Genomic DNA, 23325 nt, shown 5'->3' on the forward strand with positions numbered 1-23325 from the left:
TGTATGCAAAGTTCTCCAAATGTGAATTTTGGATTCAAGAAGTCCAATTTTTGGGTCATGTGGTTAACCAAGAAGGGATAATGGTTGACCCAGCGAAGATTGAAGCTGTGATGAAGTAGGAACAACCGAAGAGTCCTACGGAGATCCGAAGCTTTTTAGGATTAGGTAGATATTACCGAAGGTTTATCCAAGGCTTTTCTTTGATCGCTACTCCATTAACAGCTTTGACCCACAAAGGAGCTACTTATACTTGGAATGAGAAGCATAAGGAAGCTTTTGAGAAGTTAAAGAAGAAATTGTGTGAAGCACCGATTCTTTCGTTACCTGAAGGAGTTGATGACTTCGCAGTTTATAGTGATGCCTCTGGAGTTGGGTTAGGTTGTGTTCTGACCCAAAGGGATAAAGTGATAGCGTATGCATCGAGGCAATTGAAAGAACATGAAAAGAACTACCCTACTCATGATCTGGAGTTGGCAGCGGTAGTATTCGCCTTAAAGATATGGAGACACTATCTTTATGGAACTAAATGCAAACTTTTCACTGATCATAAGAGTCTTCAATATCTCTTTAATCAGAAGGAATTGAACATGAGGCAACGACGCTGGCTAGAGTTACTCAAGGACTACGACTGTGAGATACTTTACTACCCTGGTAAAGAAATGTTGTTGCTGATGCTCTCAGTCGGAAGGTAAATCTTGAAAAGAAAAGGCCAAGAGCGTTGAGAATTGAAGTTGTCTCGACAATTGTGGAAAGTATAAAGAAAGATCAAGAGGAAGCTTTTGAGAAAAATGACCGAAAGGAAGAACGTTTGGGCAAAACGTTAGTGTTTGATACAAACGATCAAGGACTGAAGGTATTCCAAGATAGGATTTGGGTACCTAAGACGGGAGGAGTAAGAGATCTTCTGATGGAAGAAGCTCACAAGACCATATACTCGATTCATACCGGCAGTACAAAAATGTATAGGGATCTAAAACCCTATTACTGGTGGCCGACGATGAAGCTCGATGTTGCTAAGTATGTGGCCGAGTGTGTAACATGTGCTAGGGTTAAGGCACAACATCAGAAACCGTATGGGAGTTTAGAACCTTTACCTGTACCCATGGGTAAATGGGAAGACATCACCATGGATTTTGTGACTAAACTGCCCAGAACAAGGAACGGTCACGACATGATTTGGGTGGTCGTTGATCGCTTCACTAAGAGTGCGCATTCCTTAGCAGCCAACGAGAAATGGTTTATGGATAAACTTGCGAATTCTTATGTGAAGGAAATTGTGAGGGTTCACGGTGTTCCGTTAACGATTGTATCAGATCATGACAGCCGTTTTACCTCAAGGTTTTGGAGGAGTCTACAAGAGGAATTGGGTACCAAGTTGTGTTTGAGTACATCATACCATCCGCAAACCGATGGTGAGAGCGAACGAACGATTCAAACACTGGAGGATATGCTGAGAGCATGTACCCTGGAATTCCAAGGTAACTGGGATGAACAATTACCTCTAGTAGAATTTTCCTATAATAATAGTTTCCACTCGAGCATCAAGATGGCACCTTATCACGCTTTGTATGGAGAAAAGTGTCGAACGCCGTCGTGTTGGCTGGAAGCTGGGGAAAAGCAGTTTATGGGACCTGAAATAGTCCATCAGACTGCTGAAAAGTTGAAAGTGATTAGAGAAAGGATGTTAGCAGCTCAAGATCGACAAAAGAGCTATGTTGAAAAGAAAAGACAACCGATATCATTCGAAGTTGGAGATTCGGTTTTACTTAAAGTCTCGCCGTGGAAGGGACTTGTAAGATTTGGTAAAAGGGGAAAGTTGAGTCCAAGGTTTATTGGACCATTTAAAGTTCTTCAGAGGATCGGGAATCAAGCTTACAAGCTAGAATTACCAGAAGAACTAGATGGTATTCATAACACCTTTCATGTGTGTTATTTGAGATAGTTCACGGGAGATGTGCCCGACATAATCCCATTTCTGAATTAAGGTTGGATGAAAACAAGAGGTTAATTGAAGAACCTGAGGCAATCGTTGACCGTAAGACTAAGAAGTTGCGACACAAGATGGTCGATTTAGTGCTTGTGCATTGGAAACATACGAATGGGCCAAATATTACCTGGCAAATGGAGAGTGACATGATGAGTCGCTACCCGCAGTTGTTTGCTGATGTGTGATTCCGGGGACGGAATCATCCTAAGGGGGAGAGAATTGTTACGCCCGTGTTTCGAGGCTAGGCATTAATATTGACATAATAGTCCATGTTAACCATTGTAACTCATTTTGAAGAAATGAAAAGGAATTATGTGAATATTATGTGAATTATGTGTTTTATGCTTAATTATTAGGATTTAATTAATTAAGAATAAAAATGAGCGTCGAAAATAAATATTAGATGAAGCCGATATCTATTAAGAAAGTTGTAGTGGTCGTGACAAGGATTCCGGATATATAAAGAATACCGAAATCCGAGTTATAACGAATAAGTTATGATCTGTCGAAGTTTCGCGACAAAACCGGCACGGTGCCGAATGACGTAAAAAGTGAGTTTTTGATAAACTACTTCTTAGCCTTAGTGATCTAAACAAAAGTCGTAGTGTTCGTTAAACCGAGAGTAGGCATAAAAAGAACGCCCAAATCTGACTTCGTATGAGGAAGTTATGATTTTTCTAAGTTTCAGCTTAGCAGTAGACAGCTAAAAACTCGAATTTTAGATCGAGCGATTTTTAGCCGACACAACCCAAACGAGAATCGAAGGTCTTGTCAATAGTAGTACAACGGTAAAAAGACGGACAAAAACGAACGTTGGATGAAGAAGTTATGAATTTTTAATGGATTTCCTGTCCCGGTCTGTTAAAAATAATAATATTAAAATTAAAGTCAAAATTAGCCGACGAATTCTAAATAAAAGTTGTAGAGCGTAATTTTACCTCCGCGTGCATATAAAGAACGTCAAAAACGGAGCCCGTATGCGAAAGTTATGGATTTTAGAAGTTTTGGCACAAAAATCGAGAAAAAAATGCTAAAACCGAGGAATTTCGCATACTCATGCTTCGGCCACGTCACCTTCGCTCCATGCGCGCCACGTGTCCGAATTTCTGAGTCACCCGAGGCCAGCTGGCGAGGCGTGTCGCACTCCCTCGCATCCGAAGTGCTGGTCCAACCGCGGTCCGACGCGTGCCCTTCTTGACGTGTCCGAGCTTTGCAGGTGCACCACGTCCCACCCGTCGGACCCTAGACCTCGGTCCAATCAGAGGCCAACACCTGGACCCTCGCACGTGCGAGCCATCAGCCTTCCCTTCGCATCTGCTGACACCTGGTCGCTTCTCAGCCCTCGGATCAGAAGCCTCGCCCCTATAAATAGAAGGGTGCGAGACCTCCCGGGTATATTTTGGAAAAAAGTCATTTTTCACCCCTTAAACAATATTTCTTCCATTCCAACTTCCCCCAAAGCCCTGGTATTATACCAAACACCCAAAATACGTTCCGAAGTGCCCGAAGACCCGAGAAAATTTATCTTTTCGGTTTTGAAGCCCGACCCTCGCAGAGCCCGGTTTCTCAATAAAACTCCCGGTTTTATTAGAAACGATCGTTTTAGGAAACGAAGTGCTGCCCGATTATCATTAAATCAAGTGAGTGTGTAGTCACTTTCATCTTACACCTAGATATGAAGTATTTTCTATAAAATGCGTGCTATGTGTAATTATATTAATTGTTTAATTGAAGTGACTGTTGAATAGATGTTTTATACAAGTTTTAAACTGTATATGTATTTTATCTACAAATATGTTGGGTAAAACATGGGTAGACGAAATAGTCGATGTGTGTTAAAATGAAGAGAGGCCTCGATGTTTTTTTTGTTGTTGTTGTAGTCGTCTAGCAGAGTATAGATGACGACCATGGACCTTTCTAGACAGTCCAGTGGAACGCTAGCAGGTTCGCAACCTGTAGGTGTTGGTGAACTATATGTTCATTGGCGTACTCCATCCCCCTCATGGTTGCCTTTAGGACATGTATGGCTGAGGAGTCCCCTTAGCAGTAGTGTCCATCCCGATGATATTCCTTAGGCTAAGGTCCCTTGTGATAGGTGTTTAGGGACGTAAAGTGAGGATAACGGGAATGGGTAATCAGGGTTATTGTTGATTAATGAATCTAATAGATTTATTATTATTGTGGGTTAAAAAACCCTATATGCTCACCAGGCTCCCAAGCCTGACCCACTCAGCTTTTTATATTACAGGTAGTGGACCCCAAGCATAGTCGGATGATGATGAGAGATTTTTGGATTATAGGCCAGTAGTTGTAAATAACTGTTGTAAGGCTTATAATGTCTTGTTTATGCTTTTGATCTGTATCGGAACATGACATCCCGAGGTTTTGATATAAAAGGAAAATATATACTTCCTTAAAGAAAGGTTTTGATAAATTTTTATCATGTTTTGTTTTGGGAACAAATTCCGCAACATCTTTTAAAAAGTATTACTCTGATTTTATTTTAAAAGCATAAATTAAATCGGTCTTTTCTGGCCGAGAGATTAGGGGATGTCACAGTTGGTATCAGAGCATTAGTTTAAGCGAACTAGGAATTTGTAGGATTTCTAGACTTAAACTTAGAATGCTAAGTGATGATTGTGAGATGAGTGTCTACCATATTTTAGACACAAGCACTAGTTTATTTTAGGAAAGATGCCTAAAATGCTTTTATGTGCTAAATGCTATATGTTTGCCATATATGCCATTATTTGTTCGGATCTATGGTCTGTTGCCGATCGGATCTGGAAACCTTATGTGTGTAGGATTCTAAGCGTATGATTACGATATTAGAACTAACATATAAACGTTTCGGAGTGATAAGGAGAATTTAAATATCTATCGAGGATAAAGACCTAAATTCGCCTTATTCGGTATATAGATTATAATGGCAAGAACCCGAAGTGGAGCGGGAAATGCAAATAGAAACCAACAACCTCAACCCCAAGTGGTGGAACAGGTGCCTATAGTAGGAGCTGCACCAGAACCCATCACCATGGCCGAAGTACAAGCAATGATTCAGACGATGATGGCTGAACAAAGGGAGGAAATAAGGCAAATGTTGCTGAACAATAGGAGTGAACCCTCAATTCCTGTTGAACACCCTGAATTAAATGACGATCAATCTGAAGAAGGAAACAACAATAGATCTATTGGTCATACTGAACCGCTCGTGGTTTGGGGAAATAACCACGAAGATAGAGTTGAGAGAAATGGGTGCAAGTATAAAGACTTTATGACTTCCAAGCCATCAACCTTCACTGGAAAAGAAGATCCCGTCGGAGTAATGGATTGGATCTCGGAAATGGAATTGGCTTTCATGACATGTGGTTGTCAAGGCAAGTTACAAACCACATTTGCAGTGCGTCAGTTCAGAGGTAGTGTTGCTCGTTGGTGGAACACTCTGGGAAAACCCTAAGCCCTAATGAGCCACTGCAAATGACTTGGGCAGAGTTCTTGGTGCACTTCAAGCGCAAGTACTGCTCGGCCCAAAATGTGCTTGAGCTAGAAAACCAATTTCTGACATTGAAGAAGGGAAGTATGACCGTTGATGAATACACAAATAACTTCACTGACAAAATGGAGTTTGCTTTGCGTATTGTCCCAGATGAGCTGACCAAAATTGACAGGTACGCAAAGGGACTTCCATGAGAGTATACGGTGCCAGTACGCCAGACACTTACTTTGGAGGCAACTGTCTGGGTTGCCAAGTCTGTTGAAGATATGATAAAGGGGAGAGCCGCCAACAAGGTTGAAGTTGGCGAAAAGAGAAAGTTTGAAGGAACTTCAGGTTCCAATAAAAAGAACAAGTTCTCGAAGACTGGTTCGAGGAAATTCGGAGGAGGAGCTGAAGCCAAGTGGTGTGACAAGTGTAAGAAGAAACATGCTGGGAAATGCAGCGAGGGAGTCACTTCTTACAAATGTGGAAAGCCTGGGCATTATGCCAATGAATGCACCTTCAATAAGAACGTCTGTTTTGGGTGCAATGAAGAAGGGCATATTTTGAAGGATTGCCCAAAGAAGAAGGATGCATAAAAGCCCAATCTTCCACCAAAGCCGAAGGCGAGAGCCTTTCAGATGACAGTTGAAGCTGCGAAAGAAGAAGCCGATGTCGCTTCAGGTACCTTTCTCGTAAACGAATTGCCTGCTCAAATTTTGTTTGATTCTGGAGCCAATTACTCCTTTATTTCGCATGAATTTGGTAGAAAACTAGCTTTGCCTGTAGATAGACTAGTTAATGCTTTAATAGTCGAGGTTGCTAGTGGAAAGTTTATACTTGTTAGCCATCGTATGGAAAACATCCTCATTGACTTGAATGGGAATAACTTCCACGAGGAATTATTACCTATCGAGTTAAATGGTTTAGACATAGTTCTAGGAATGGATTGGCTTAGCGCCAATGATGCCGAAATATTGTGTAGGAAGAAGATAGTAAAAGTAAAACCGCCAGGGAAAGAGTCGTTTATGGTGTATGGAGACAAACACAGAGTAAACTCTGGAATCATTTCCCTGATGAAATCCAGAAAGTGTTTGGTCAAGGGATGTACATCATATCTAGCATTTGTGATCGATGCTAAGAAGGAAAAGAAGGAGGTGTAGAATATTCCGGTGGTGTGTGACTATCCGGAAGTCTTTCCCGAAGATCTTCCTGGATTGCCCCCTGATCGACAAGTAGAATTATGTATCGACTTGTTACCAGGAACGACGCCAATAGCAAAAGCACCGTATCGATTAGCACCAACAGAGATGAAAGAACTTATGACACAACTTCAGGAGTTATTGGACAAAGGTTTTATTCGACCTAGTTCATCACCTTGGGGAGCCCCGGTGTTATTTGTAAAGAAAAAGGACGGGAGCATGAGAATGTGCATCGATTACAGAGAGCTGAATAAAGCAAAAATAAAGAACAAGTACCCGTTGCCGAGGATTGATGATCTGTTCGATCAGTTGCAAGGTTCGAGCTATTTCTCGAAGATCGATCTTAGGTCAGGATATCATCAGCTAAAGGTAAAAGAGCCGGATATTTAAAAGACTGCGTTCAGAACAAGATATGGACACTATGAGTTCTTGGTTATGTCGTTCGGACTAACCAATGCTCTAGTGGCTTTCATGGATTTGATGAACAGGGTTTGTAAACCATACCTTGATAAATCTGTGATAGTGTTCATAGATGATATTTTGATTTATTCAAAAATCAAGCAGGAGCATGACAAGCATCTGCGTGAAGTGCTAGAAGTTCTGAAAAAGGAGAAGTTGTATGCAAAGTTCTCCAAATGTGAATTTTGGATTCAAGAAGTCCAATTTTTGGGTCATGTGGTTAACCAAGAAGGGATAATGGTTGACCCAGCGAAGATTGAAGCTGTGATGAAGTAGGAACAACCGAAGAGTCCTACGGAGATCCGAAGCTTTTTAGGATTAGCTAGATATTACCGAAGGTTTATCCAAGGCTTTTCTTCGATCGCTACTCCATTAACAGCTTTGACCCACAAAGGAGCTACTTATACTTGGAATGAGAAGCATAAGAAAGCTTTTGAGAAGTTAAAGAAGAAATTGTGTGAAGCACCGATTCTTTCGTTACCTGAAGGAGTTGATGACTTCGAAGTTTATAGTGATGCCTCTAGAGTTGGGTTAGGTTGTGTTCTGACCCAAAGGGATAAAGTGATAGCGTATGCATCGAGGCAATTGAAAGAACATGAAAAGAACTACCCTACTCATGATCTGGAGTTGGCACCGGTAGTATTCGCCTTAAAGATATGGAGACACTATCTTTATGGCACTAAATGCAAACTTTTCACTGATCATAAGAGTCTTCAATATCTCTTTAATCAGAAGGAATTGAACATGAGGCAACGACGCTGGCTAGAGTTACTCAAGGACTACGACTGTGAGATACTTTACCACCCTGGTAAAGAAAATGTTGTTGCTGATGCTCTCAGTCGGAAGGTAAATCTTGAAAAGAAAAGGCCAAGAGCGTTGAGAATTGAAGTTGTCTCGACAATTGTGGAAAGTATAAAGAATGATCAAGAGGAAGCTTTAGAGAAAAATGACCGAAAGGAAGAACATTTGGGCAAAACGTTAGTGTTTGATACAAACGATCAAGGACTGAAGGTATTCCAAGATAGGATTTGGGTACCTAAGACGGGAGGAGTAAGAGATCTTCTGATGGAAGAAGCTCACAAGACCATGTACTCGATTCATACCGGCAGTACAAAAATGTATAGGGATCTAAAACCCTATTACTGGTGGCCGACGATGAAGCTCGATGTTGCTAAGTATGTGGCCGAGTGTGTAACATGTGCTAGGGTTAAGGCACAACATCAGAAACCGTATGGGAGTTTAGAACCTTTACTTGTACCCATGGGTAAATGGGAAGACATCACCATGGATTTTGTGACTAAACTGCCCAGAACAAGGAACGGTCACGACATGATTTGGGTGGTCGTTGATCGCTTCACTAAGAGTGCGCATTCCTTAGCAGCCAACGAGAAATGGTTTATGGATAAACTTGCGAATTCTTATGTGAAGGAAATTGTGAGGGTTCACGGTGTTCCGTTAGCGATTGTATCAGATCATGACAGCCGTTTTACCTCAAGGTTTTGGAGGAGTCTACAAGAGGAATTGGGTACCAAGTTGTGTTTGAGTACATCATACCATCCGCAAACCGATGGTGAGAGCGAACGAACGATTCAAACACTGGAGGATATGCTGAGAGCATGTACCCTGGAATTCCAAGGTAACTGGGATGAACAATTACCTCTAGTAGAATTTTCCTATAATAATAGTTTCCACTCGAGCATCAAGATGGCACCTTATCACGCTTTGTATGGAGAAAAGTGTCAAACGCCGTCGTGTTGGCTGGAAGCTGGGGAAAAGCAGTTTATGGGACCTGAAATAGTCCATCAGACTGCTGAAAAGTTGAAAGTGATTAGAGAAAGGATGTTAGCAGCTCAAGATCGACAAAAGAGCTATGCTGACAAGAAAAGACAACCGATATCATTCGAAGTTGGAGATTCGGTTTTACTTAAAGTCTCACCGTGGAAGGGACTTGTAAGATTTGGTAAAAGGGGAAAGTTGAGTCCAAGGTTTATTGGACCATTTAAAGTTCTTCAGAGGATCGGGAATCAATCTTACAAGCTAGAATTACCGGAAGAACTAGAGGGTATTCATAACACCTTTCATGTGTGTTATTTGAGATAGTTCACGGGAGATGTGCCCGACATAATTCCCATTTCTGAATTAAGGTTGGATGAAAACAAGAGGTTAATTGAAGAACCTGAGGCAATCGTTGACCGTAAGACTAAGAAGTTGCGACGCAAGATGGTCGATTTAGTGCTTGTGCATTGGAAACATACGAATGGGCCAAATATTACCTGGCAAATGGAGAGTGACATGATGAGTCGCTACCCGCAGTTGTTTGCTGATGTGTGATTCCGGGGACGGAATCATCCTAAGGGGGAGAGAATTGTAACGCCCGTGTTTCGAGGCTAGGCATTAATATTGACATAATAGTCCATGTTAACCATTGTAACTCATTTTGAAGAAATGAAAAGGAATTATGTGAATATTATGTGAATTATGTGTTTTATGCTTAATTATTAGGATTTAATTAATTAAGAATAAAAATGAGCGTCGAAAATAAATATTAGATGAAGCCGATATCTATTAAGAAAGTTGTAGTGGTCGTGACAAGGATTCCGGATATATAAAGAATACCGAAATCCGAGTTATAACGAATAAGTTATGATCTGTCGAAGTTTCGCGACAAAACCGGCACGGTGCCGAATGACGTAAAAAGTGAGTTTTTGATAAACTACTTCTTAGCCTTAGTGATCTAAACAAAAGTCGTAGTGTTCGTTAAACCGAGAGTAGGCATAAAAAGAACGCCCAAATCTGACTTCGTATGAGGAAGTTATGATTTTTCTAAGTTTCAGCTTAGCAGTAGACAGCTAAAAACTCGAATTTTAGATCGAGTGATTTTTAGCCGACACAACCTAAACGAGAATCGAAGGTCTTGTCAATAGTAGTACAACGGTAAAAAGACGGACAAAAACGGACGTTGGATGAAGAAGTTATGAATTTTTAACGGATTTCCTGTCCCGGTCTGTTAAAAATAATAATATTAAAATTAAAGTCAAAATTAGCCGACGAAGTCTAAATAAAAGTTGTAGAGCGTAATTTTACCTACGCGTGCATATAAAGAACGTAAAAAACGGAGCTCGTATGCGAAAGTTATGGATTTTAGAAGTTTTGGCACAAAAATCGAGAAAAAAATGCTAAAACCGAGGAATTTCGCATACTCATGCTTCGGCCACGTCACCTTCGCTCCATGCGCGCCACGTGTCCGAATTGCTGAGTCACCCGATGCCAGATGGCGAGGCGTGTCGCACTCCCTCGCATCCGAAGTGCTGGTCCAACCGCGGTCCGACGCGTGCCCTTCTTGACGTGTCCGAGCTTCGCAGGTGCACCACGTCCCACCCGTCGGACCCTAGACCTCGGTCCAATCAGAGGCCAACACCTGGACCCTCGCACGTGCGAGCCGTCAGCCTTCCCTTCGCATCTGCTGACACCTGGTCGCTTCTCAGCCCTCGGATCAGAAGTCTCGCCTCTATAAATAGAAGGGTGCGAGACCTCCCGGGTATATTTTGGAAAAATGTCATTTTTCACCCCTTAAACAATATTTCTTCCATTCCAACTTCCCCCAAAGCCCCGGTATTATACCAAACACCCAAAATACGTTCCGAAGTGCCCGAAGACCCGAGAAAATTTATCTTTTCGGTTTTGAAGCCCGACCCTCGCAGAGCCCGATTTCTCAATAAAACTCCCGGTTTTATTAGAAACGATCGTTTGAGGAAACGAAGTGCTGCCCGATTATCATTAAATCAAGTGAGTGTGTAGTCACTTTCATCTTACACCTAGATATGAAGTATTTTCTATAAAATGCATGCTATGTGTAATTTTATTAATTGTTTAATTGAAGTGATTGTTGAATAGATGTTTTATACAAGTTTTAAACTGTATATGTATTTTATCTACAAATATGTTGGGTAAAACATGGGTAGACGAAATAGTCGATGTGTGTTAAAATGAAGAGAGGCCTCGATGTTTTTTTTTGTTGTTGTTGTAGTCGTCTAGCAGAGTATAGATGACGACCACGGACCTTTCTAGACAGTCCAGTGGAACGCTAGCAGGTTCGCAACCTGTAGGTGTTGGTGAACTATATGTTCATTGGCGTACTCCATCCCCCTCATGGTTGCCTTTAGGACATGTATGGCTGAGGAGTCCCCTTAGCAGTAGTGTCCATCCCGATGATATTCCTTAGGCTAAGGTCCTTTGTGATAGGTGTTTAGGGACGTAAAGTGAGGATAACGGGAATAGGTAATCAGGGTTATTGTTGATTAATGAATCTAATAGATTTATTATTATTGTGGGTTAAAAAACCCTATATGCTCACCAGGCTCCCAAGCCTGACCCACTCAGCTTTTTATATTACAGGTAGTGGACCCCGAGCATAGTCGGATGATGATGAGAGATTTTTGGATTATAGGCCAGTAGTTGTAAATAACTGTTGTAAGGCTTATAATGTCTTGTTTATGCTTTTGATCTGTATCGGAACATGACATCCCGATGTTTTGATATAAAAGGAAAATATATACTTCCTTAAAGAAAGGTTTTGATAAATTTTTATCATGTTTTGTTTTGGGAACAAATTCACAACATCTTTTAAAAAGTATTACTCTGATTTTATTTTAAAAGCATAAATTAAATCGGTCTTTTCTGGCCGAGAAATTAGGGGATGTCACACCTTTAGATGTTTTGGTATGTCTTTAAAATCGGAGACACGTTCAACATTACTTAACGAATCAATAAAATCATTAGGATGCACCTTACCAGAGAATTCTGGAATTTCGATCTTCATTCCAATACGTGTGATCTGACTCAGTACTCTCTTCCTGCTGAAGTAGTTCCAGTTCTTGAATCCTCTGTTTAAGGCACTCAATCTCTAAGTCGCGCTGATCGGGATCATTGCCTCGTTCGGCGTTTCTATGATTACCACCCGCTAGGGGTCTTCCACGACGAACACGTTCGGCCATTAGTACCTAGCAGCTCTGATACCAAATGGTGTCGGATCGATGGCCAAACAATAAGCAAGAACAATTAATAACCGACTCAAAATCGTCTTTAGCTGATCAGAATAATCAAAAAAAAATCCCCCTTTTGAACCCCAAACACCGATTAAAAGCCTATCCACCTAAAAGGAAAGAAAACTCAGCAATTACTAAAAAGGAAAACAAATCCAAAATTCAAAAAAAAACTTATAAAATAGAAAAGGACATGTTCGACCCCTAAACAATGTCGTTGGTGTCATTAACTGCATCAGTAAGTTTGATAGGAAAGTGAGTGTGAGAGGTAACTTCAATTACGGAAGACATGATCGTGAATGATTAGGGTTTGGAATGGATCGAGTGTGGCTCAAAGGAGCTAGAGGAGCTCTGATACCATATAGAGATATATTGATATGCTGTGAATGCTTGATTGTATTCAATAATGTACACGTCACTTATAGGCAGATTACAAAGGTTGTGAAGATCCACTTTTACAGGAGTAAGTATAGGAACTAAACTAAATGTAGAAGACTAAGTAATTACAACGTGATTATAATGATATAATGAATTAAGATGGGCTAATGGACTCGGTGGGTCCATTATCCTTGATAGAGAAGGTTGTTGTTGAAAACCTTGGAATTGGGGTTGAGTGAGTTGGGGTTGATTGAATTGGTGTTGAGTGAATTGGGGTTGAATGAATTGTTGTTATGGTCGTTGTTGTTGGTAGAATTGTGGGTTGTATGCAAGGTCAGTGAATAAAGGTTGTTGTTGGATTGGAGAGTTTAACAATTGCATGTAAGTTTGATAATCATTTGGGGTGTTTGGAGTGGGTGCGGTATTTTGGTTTGGGTCTATTTTTGAAGAAAGGATAAAGAAAGTAGAAGAAAGTTTGTGTTTTAGAAGTGTAAAATATAGGTAAAATGTGTAGTATATATAGGTAAAAGATGTAAGAGATGTTATTTAAATTCGAAAGTTTAATAATTTTATTAAAAAAATGGATTGAACGGCCAAATATGCAACCGTTACTTCCCTCCCTTTTCTCCCCTCTTCTGATTCGTTGTCTTCGTCCGTGGAGGGTGCTATGCCACAAGCCACCTACGCGCACTTGGGGTGATGATGTTCACGCGTAGGTTGGCATGGCAACTCATCTCCCACGCGTAGCTTTCCCTTCCATACCGGAAGGCCTTATCCTAATATGCTCTTATTGACATCCATAATCATTTGACTTCTTTGATTATTCTAACAAAAAATGAATCCCCATCGGAGAGTTTGTATGTGCGCCTTAATTTCCGATGTCATGTTTTCACCGGAGGAGTTTGTTTCTGTGTGTTTGATTTTTTTTATATAGCTTGGACACCAAACGAAATTATTTTCCAAAATAAACAATCTGGCGCTTTCGTTTTGCACGGATATACACCTAGTTTTCTTAAATGAGATTTATTTCTGAAAATTCAGGCTATTTTAATAATTTGACAAAAACATAATTATTGTAACAAACTTGGTACCTCATCATTTGTTAAAATAAATCAAGTAGACTATGATCAAATTAATAATGCATAATGTTGCTATATGCTAACAAAACTTAGGCCGAAGGGAGTGTGTCACACTTCCTCATAAAACCGCAGTGCCACGTAGGCGACACGTCAGCTATTACCACAAAAATGTGGTTTCATGTCACACCCAATGAGTGGTGTCACACTCAATTTAAAAGGTTTAAAAAGAAAAAAAAACATTTTAAAAAAAAATTGATCATTCAACGGTCGATTGGAATGACAATAGGAAGAGAAGAACGCTCCCTTGGAGTACCACAGTGCGGCCTCCACCGCACCCAAACCGCGGTGGAGGGGCGGTGTTTGTGATGATGTGGCAGGGGAGGTGCGGCCTCTGCCGTAGCCACACCCCATGGCCTTAGACGGGTTAAGCATGACAACTAGGCAAAAGGAAACAAGTAGAAACTAAGTATCTAATCCATACAAAGAGAAAGAAAAACAGGAATACATAATCAACACGTTTAGTCTAAAACATTGTCTGTTGAGTATGAATCCACAGAAATGTTGAGTGTGAATCCACAGAAATGTTGAGTGTGAATCCACATAAAAGCTGGTCAAAAATGGCAGGAACAATGTGAAGTTGTGAAGCCACAATTGTTGAATGAAGACCCAGTTGTGTTTTTTGACTACTTCTGATTTCCATCTCTATATAAGAGATTATTCTGTATTTGTAAAACTTGTATCTAGTGTAACACAGAAAGAGTGCAGATTAGCACCAAGAAATGTAAATTCCTAGTTACCGGTGGACGTAGGTCAGAGAAGGACTGAACCACGTTAAATCCCTCATGTTCATCCTTGTGTTCTTGTTTTTCGTGAGCTGTGTGTGTGTTTAGAGTCGTGTGTTAAGTGTCTCGATCCTAACAAGTGGTATCAGAGCAAGGTTGTAGCTCCAGAAGGTGATTTTAAGTTTTTGGTCGAAATTTTTTTTCGTCAAAAACGATTTTGGTGTATACCGTTGGAAAGGTCTCGTTACGAAGATTCCGAAAATATTTTTTTCTAAATTTTTTAACCACCGGAAGACGTCCAAATCGCCGGTCAAAGGTTACCAGAATAGTGACCGGAAAAACCAGTTTTGCCGGAGAAGACGACACTGTAGACCGGAGTTCCGCCGGAGAAGACGACACTGTAGCAACACTGTAGCAACACTGTAGCAGATTTGAAAAATTGCAGTTTAGCCCCTGAACTTTCAGAAAATTGCAGTTTAGCCCCTGAACTTTCAGAAAATTGCAGTTTAGCCCCTAATCTTTCAGAAAATGGCAGAAAGCAGTAAGCTTCAGATTGAGAAGTTTGATGGGAAAGATTTTGGTTGGTAGAAGATGCAAATTGAAGATTTGCTCGTACAGAAAGACTTGGACGCAGTTTTAGGTGAAAAACCGGAGGCGATCACACAAGCAAACTGGGAGACTTTGGATAAGAAGGCCAAGGCATTTATTAGACTGACTTTGTCAAAGGATGTTGCCTTCAACATTTTGAAGGAGACCTCGGCAAAGGGAATCATGGAGGTATTGTCTAATATGTACGAGAAGCCGTCGGCATCAAATAAAGTCTTCCTGATTCGGGAACTAGTCAACACGAGGATGAGGGAAGGAAGTTCAGTTACAGTACACATCAACAATTTGAACTTGATTTTATCCAGACTTGGGTCAGTGGGAATAAAATTTGAGGACGAAGTTCAAGCTTTACTACTGTTATCATCATTACCTGACAGTTGGTCCGGAACAGTTACAGCCGTTACTAGTTCCACAGGATCGAAAGAGCTCACTTTTGAGGGAATTCGGGATTTAATTCTAGGCGAAGACGTCAGACGAAGAAATTCCGGGGAATCATCAAGTGAACAATTGAATGCGGTCAGAGGTAGAAGAAATAACAGAGGTAGTGGGAGCGGGAACAGGAGAAAGAGTCAGTCGAGGACTCGAAATGATGTGACTTGTTGGAACTGTAAAGAGGTTGGACATTTCAGGAATTAATGTCCAAAAGACAAGAAAGAAGTTAACGTTGCAGTAGACCATTCAGATGATGATGTTTTGATCTGTAGTGTGGAGAGCAATGTGGATTCCTGGGTTATGGATTCGGGTGCTTCATTTCACGCTACCCACAGCCGTGAAGCACTGCAGAATCTAAAAGAATGAGATTTTGGTAAGGTAAGACTGGCGAACGATGAGGTTCTTGATGTGACGAGCATAGGTGACTTAGTTTTGAAGACTCCAGTTGGTCCATGGACTTTGAAGGATGTCCGGGTAATTCCAAGTCTGAAGAAACAGTTGATTTCTGTTGGGCAGTTGGATGAACAGGAACACGAGGTTAAGTTCAGGAATGGGCAGTGGAAGGTTGTCAAAAGAAATCTTGTGATAGCTCGTGGACATAAGAGGGGTTCATTATATATGGTCAGTTTACCGTCTGAGGGAGTAACCGTCCCAGTTCAGAAGAAAAACAAAATCCAGTTCATAGAGTCTCGTGGACAGAAGAAGGTTTGCTTTGCAGATGGCAAACCCAGAGTCACAGGTCAGATTCAGGTTGAACGTGTTTGGAATGGTTCAGAAAAACCAGTCAAGGGCATTCATAGCAGTGGGAGCATGGGCTTTGTTTCAGCTAGAATACCCAGAACACAGTGGGTTAAGAGAACCAGTATTCCATCTGTAATAGTCTCTCCAGATTATCTGCTTCACATGGAGAGTGTCGTTTGTTCTCAGGATGTTCCAGGATCGGGCAGTTCATTTCAGTGGGAGCCGATGGAGACAGAGAACAGGTCAGTGGCAGACTTAGCCATGACTGATGTGTTGGAGCTAACGAAAGCTTCAACTGGCCTTCAGGATAATTGAAGAGAAGGCCAGGGTAACTAGGAAGGAGTTAAGATCAAATACAGATGCACAGTTGAAGCACAGGTGAAGATTGTTCCGTGGCTTCAAGTGGGAGATTGTTGAGTATGAATCCACAAAAATGTTGAGTGTGAATCCACAGAAATGTTGAGTGTGAATCCACAGAAAAGCTGGTCAAAAATGGCAGGAACAATGTGAAGTTGTGAAGCCACAATTGTTGAATGAAGACCCAGTTGTGTTTTTTGACTACTTCTGATTTCCATCTCTATATAAGAGATTATTCTGTATTTGTAAAACTTGTATCTAGTGTAACACAGAAAGAGTGCAGATTAGCACCAAGAAATGTAAATTCCTAGTTACCGGTGGACGTAGGTCAGAGAAGGACCGAACCACGTTAAATCCCTCATGTTCATCCTTGTGTTCTTGTTTTTCGTGAGCTCTGTGTGTGTTTAGAGTCGTGTGTTAAGTGTTTCGATCCTAACATTGTCGTCATTAAATGATGCACATCCCGATGCTACTTCAATAATTGCATCCAATATTGAAGATATTTGCTCTACTTTTTCAAGTCTATCTGTTGCTTGGTTGTTAGTGGTAGTAGGTTGCTTGTTAACATGATCAATGATAGATAGCGTCAGGAGTAGGGTTCCAAGTGTCTCCCCCTTCTTTGAAAACAAAGGGAAGACTGAGTTTTTTCGTTGAGTTATATCGGTCAGGGACAAAGTCGCCTCCCCTAAATTGTTAGAAAACATATCGGTGAGTTGAAAGACTAAAGTGGCATCGGGCATTGGATATTCTACTCTAACAGTCTCCTCCCACAAAGGCATTCTTAAATTGGTGGCGGCTTTTGTCTTATGCACGCGGCTTCGGGTATTACCAAAGCATTTCCATACGGTGATTTTCAGCCTTATTAGAATTGATCTTTTACAATCGGAAGCAAAAATTATGGTGCACTCCAGAATCTTCTTTGTGTCATCCATCTTTGACTAAATTTGCCAGTCCAAATAGACATGGAAACTAAGTCAGAAACGTACAGTAAGAAAAAAAAATTCATTTGATAGAAAGGAATTAAATATTGAAAAGTAAGAAAGAAGGAACTATAAATGTGGTAAAAGAAATAAAGAGATAATCAAAGTGAGGTCAAGAACAAAATGATATTTTCTAAGCAGAATGAGAATTATATAAATTTTCATAATGAATAGAATATTCTAAGGATATCTAAGTGGATAAACTCATATAGTGTTGATATATGTAATATTAACCATTATATATACACTAACAACTTTAGGCATGCATTCTCTATAACCGGGGAAATTATATTAAATTTAAAATGTGAAACTCCAGAAAGTTGAAACATGAAATTTTTTTACTGTGTTGTGTTTGTAGGAATTAATTCACTTAATACCCTTGAGAATGAACTTTTATGCAGGAATCAATTCACTTGAAACTTAAAACTTAAAATTGGAAAGTTTTTCCCAAAATACCCCTGGGCCAAAAATGTCCCAGATTTCTGGACTATCCCAACAGTGTTGTATCTAGAACTTGATGGGAACATGTCAATGGTATATGGGAAGCTTCAAACTGTCCAACATCACTTTAATTAGCCCACAAAACCAAAAACAAAATAAACATCAAAAAACAATCATAAATTAACGTGTGTACGTTCACCCACTTCAATGTTCATCAAAGAGTAGTTATAGTAGAAACTCACAAGACTACAGTCGGAGACATGACCAAATATTTGTCACACCATAAATTAAAAAAAAAAAAAAAAGTGACTACCTGCTTTAGAAAATTTCTGTTTGTCCTTTCTTTGAAACACAAACAAAGCTGCCGTTTAACATATGACCACAATGTTATAGAGTTATCTAATGCCACAAAAATCTGTGTTGGTCATGTACAAAGCAACTAACTTTGTCTGCCCTTATAATTATAGCATCATACATTAGTTTCATACAGACTATATATCCACTAACATTACATTTATATTTGAAGCTGGAATTGTTTGAAATCAATGTCGCTAGTATTGTTAATTCCAATCACCACGTTGTTACTGGTCAATTTATTTAAATAACCATGCAAATACGTGAAGACTAAAAGAAGATGATATACGTGATCAAGGAACATGAAGTAGTCAAGTAGAAGAAGAAGAAACGTACGTGAAGAAGAAAACAGAGAAGAAAAATACGCACCTTGGCTTATACGTGAAGACAAACTGTAGGTATACGTGAAGAAGAGAGCAAATGCAGATGCAGGCGTTTGAGGAGTAAATAGTTATCCAGCAAAATTCGTTGAAGATAATTACTTGTGATCATGATCTATTTATAGTTTGGTAAAAGTTGATGAGTTGTTGTGATCGTGATCTATTTATATTTAATAATTTTTGTCAGAATTTTTTAAGTTTATCATTGAAAGAAGAAAGTTTTACGTAGCGGGTAAAGCAATAAGCTGTGTCGCAACCTCTTTTTGGATGACAAAACTAATTCTTTTAAAAACATCTATAGATCTTCTTGGAGTCATAACATTACTATGCATGACCCGTTGGACTCTATTGAGTAACTCCACAAGTTCTGGCGCAAGGAAAGCAAAAGTATTAAATGCAAAATGCATAAACATGTGTTGATTTTCCATGCATGCTTTTTCATGTTTTGCCACTTTGTTTGATGCAGCTTTTAAAGCAGCTTGCCCCACAGTGAAAACCCCACTCCCCAAGCCCACAAGAGGGGAAACCCCTATTAGATCCACACATACATGTTTTCATCCGGCCCATCCAAACACTAAAACATCAGTTGGTCTAACTGTTGATCTTCCTTCCAATAGGTCAATCAGAAAGTTCACAGGTGCCTCTTTCTTGGCAGAAACCCAACGCGCCTAAATATGTTGAAAATAATATCTCTAACCAGATTGTGTCGGTACTTGAAACCCAGGAGCTCTTTACAATGAACTCCATGCTCCCCAAAGGAGTCCAAACATGCCTTGCGACAAACAGGGCAAGTATCGTCAGCTAAAATAAAGGGATCATTGAAATTCAGATTATTTACAAATGAACTAAAATTCGAAAGTAGTTCATCACTTTTTGCATGATCTTGCTTCTTGCAAATAATGACAACAAACTTGGGTCATATTCTCTTAAATCATACTTTTTGTTTTGAAATTTCAAGCTATTTTAAAGATTTGACAAAATTTAATTACTATAACAAACTTGTCATCATTTGTTAAAATAAATCAATTAGACAATGAGCAAATAATGATGCCACGAAAAAAAAAAGTTGCTAAATGCATTATAACTTGGCTAAAAAAGAAACAGCTAGAAAGTCACCTAAAGTGTTCTAAAAAACCCTCAATTTAATAAGGAGGAAATTCATGAAATAATCAAAATTGAGGAGGTGTTTTAAGCATTTAACTAAGAAAAATTGAGTTTTGGAAAATGACCATGAGATCCGCAGAGAGGGCTATGCGGATCGCTTTAAACTTCTGAAGAACGATAAATAGTACCGAGGAATTGATGTGGCATCACTGAAAGACAAAAAAAAATATGGTGGGTATCATGGTTCCGCAGAGGTGACTCTGCGGATCCATTTAACCCTCCGTAGAAGTTTAAATTCTCTGAGGAAATGGTAGTTGCTCCTTTCTGACAGATACGCAGAGCCGTCTCTGCGGATCCCTACAACACCTCTGCGGAATTGTTGATTTCTCTGCGGATCCCGCCATATTTTTTTTTGTCATTTAGTGATGCCACGTCAATTCCTCGGTTCTATTCATCGTTCCTTAGAAGTTTAAAGCGATTCACAGATCCCCCTCTGCGAATCTCATGGTCATTTTCCAAAACTCAAATTTTCTTGGTTAAATGCTTAAAACACTCCCTCAGTTTTGGTTATTTCATGAATTTTATCATTAATAAGTAGTCTTTTTCCTGAAAACTATATTATTACTTTAATATTAGAATTAATCACGTGTAGTAGATCATCAGATCACAGAGGCGGTGGAGGGGACAAATCGATGGCAGGGAAGAACACGTGGAATAACAGTGAGCCATTTTTAAAAAAGAAGTGTGTATATATATATATATATATATATATATATATATATATATATATATATATATATATATATATATATATGTGGTTTGGTTCATGTGAGACAATATAATTTTGTGGGACATGGGACAAGATCTGAACCATTCATTTATTTTTATCAAGACCCGAGATCAAATAACTTGGAGGCGGTGGTGTTTTTGTAAATAGATGAAACTTTGGTATTAACTCTTAGACACATATAGGTAATATTGTAACTTTTCAGTTAACATTCTGCAATCACGATTCAAACAGAAATGCTTCTCATTCTTCTCCACACCAAAAACTTCTCATTCATGTAAAATCCTAGCTCAACTCGTTCCAAATTTCTACACGATTGCATAGATATTTCTTTCATTCTAAACCCTAGAAAACAGATTCATCATGCTCAATTTTCATCTCTTTTTTCTTTTGCATCTTGTTTTCAATTTCCATTTGTTTCGAATTTCATCACGATAAACAACTAGAACGATCACAAAATGGCTCATTCTACACAAGCAAAATCCGATTAAACACCCGGTCAATCTCCACTTCGCATTTACCTACTTATCAAAAGGTGTAATTAGATGTAATAATCTAGAAAAATCCATCGATAAAACCCTAGCTTCTTGTTCAATAGGAAGGCATCAAAAACCCCAAAAATCGTAATAATCGAAGAGATTTCAAGCTCCAGGACAACAATTTGAAGGTTTTTTCTTCTAATCGAGCATCAATTCTACTGAAAGCGATTCTAATTATGGTTCTCATTTGTGTGTGATTTGCTAAAAGTAGCTGATTCTCAATTAAAGGCTTCAGATCTATGCTTTCAAACATAAAACTTCCCCTGATGACTTAAAAGATCCAGAACATGAGGAAATTACATCTATTACAGGTATTTTAGGTTTCAGTAATTGATAATCATTTTTTATCTTCTTGTAATGTCTTAATAATATTGGATTTGCTTATTTGGTCAATTATAGATTTAATTTTAAAAGTTGATTTGGTGATTAATGACATGATCTAATACTAAATTAGTATAATATGGGTTGATATGTTAGTATCCTAGATATGCTTATATGATTCTGATTTGTATATGATTTTGATTTATATAAATCTATAGATTATTAGTTTAATTGTTTGATTTGTTATTTATTCGAATCTCTTGTATGTTGTAAAGCTTTAGAATGTTACTATTATTTGACGTTTGTAGTTAATTTAAGGTAGTTTGTTTCATATTCATCACAACAAAACACTAAAACGGTCACAAAAAAAGGCTCATTCTACACAATCATATTCTGATTATATACCTTATCAATCTCCACTTTGCAAAACTTGAACTTGATTAAACCACTAAAGTCTACATATTAGAATGTTTTATGTGATATTCTAATTCTCCTGTGACGTATAATGTATGCTTTAATATAATTTTTGATATATTCTGAATTGTAATGTATGTTTTAGTTGAATACTCTGTATATTTTGGATTGATATTTATTTATATATTATTGTTTGTCATTTTGCAATATTTTAACTATTCTAATTATTATAATGTATATTCTATTAGAATATTCTATATATTCTAAAATGTTATTACATGATAATCTTGTTACTATGAATTGAAATGTGTGTTTTAATATAAAATTCTATATATTATGTTTGCTATTATGTGCTACTGTAAAAATTCAAAACCCTAGAAAACAGAATCGTCAAGCTCGATTTTCATCTATTTCTGAATCAACATGATTTTTGTGATTATAATTTGTTTTAGATTTTATCACAATAAAACACTAAAAGGTCACAGAAATGTCTCATTCTATAGATTCATATTAGGATTATACATGTGATCATTCTCCACGTCACAAAACAGGTATTGATTTTGTCTATATTTCATCTATAACTTGGTAATAAGATTATTCTGGTTTACGTAGTTAGAGTTTAAGATATAGTTATTCTGATGTATAAAATAACAAAAGTTCAAGAAGTTTCATAATACATGCTCTTTCTTTATTATTGATTTTGATTCTAATTATTCAAATATTATGATTTATAAAACATTTTTTGTGAAATAGTGTATTGTAGCTAGGTTTAACAATGAATTTATAAAATAATATAACCTTTTTTTTTCTAGATTTTCTAAGATGTTACAGGTATTTAAACTAAAATTAAATCTCATATGTTAATGTTATTTTTCTTATTAGTTGAATATTCTAGAAAAAGTTTAACAAAATGATGTTTCAAGAGTTGATATTCTAGGTATTCTGATATGATTTCATATGTTAGTTCGTAACTTTATTTTATTATATGATGTAGTGTTTTATAACATTTAAGTCTAATTGTTTATGATTTTTTTAGAGTTTATGATATAGATTTATTGTATGTAGGTTTAGTTATGAATTTTAGAATTTTCTAAGATGTTACATGTGTTTTAACTATAATATAATCTTAAGATGTTATTGTTATTTTTCTGATTAGTTGGATGTTTAAGAAAAGTTTAACAAATTGTTGTTTCATAAGTTGATATTCTAGGTATTCTAACATGATGTCGTATGTTACTTCATAACTTTAATTCAATACCAATGATTTGAGGATAAATGATTCAAACAAAGTTCCCAAAAAGAGTAACATTATGATTCCAATAAAGACCATATATTAGTTATTTCATGTATTACGTTAATTAATTGTCTTCTGATATAAATTTAGTAAAAAGGTTTTTTCAATTTTGATATTCTATGTATTTTTATTAGTATAATCGAAGTTGAAATGTTATTGCATTATTTAATT

The sequence above is a fragment of the Lactuca virosa genome, chromosome 3 (genome assembly GCF_052849685.1).
Source record: "Lactuca virosa cultivar CGN04683 chromosome 3, Lactuca_virosa_CGN04683_v6, whole genome shotgun sequence".
Lineage (NCBI taxonomy): Eukaryota > Viridiplantae > Streptophyta > Magnoliopsida > Asterales > Asteraceae > Lactuca > Lactuca virosa.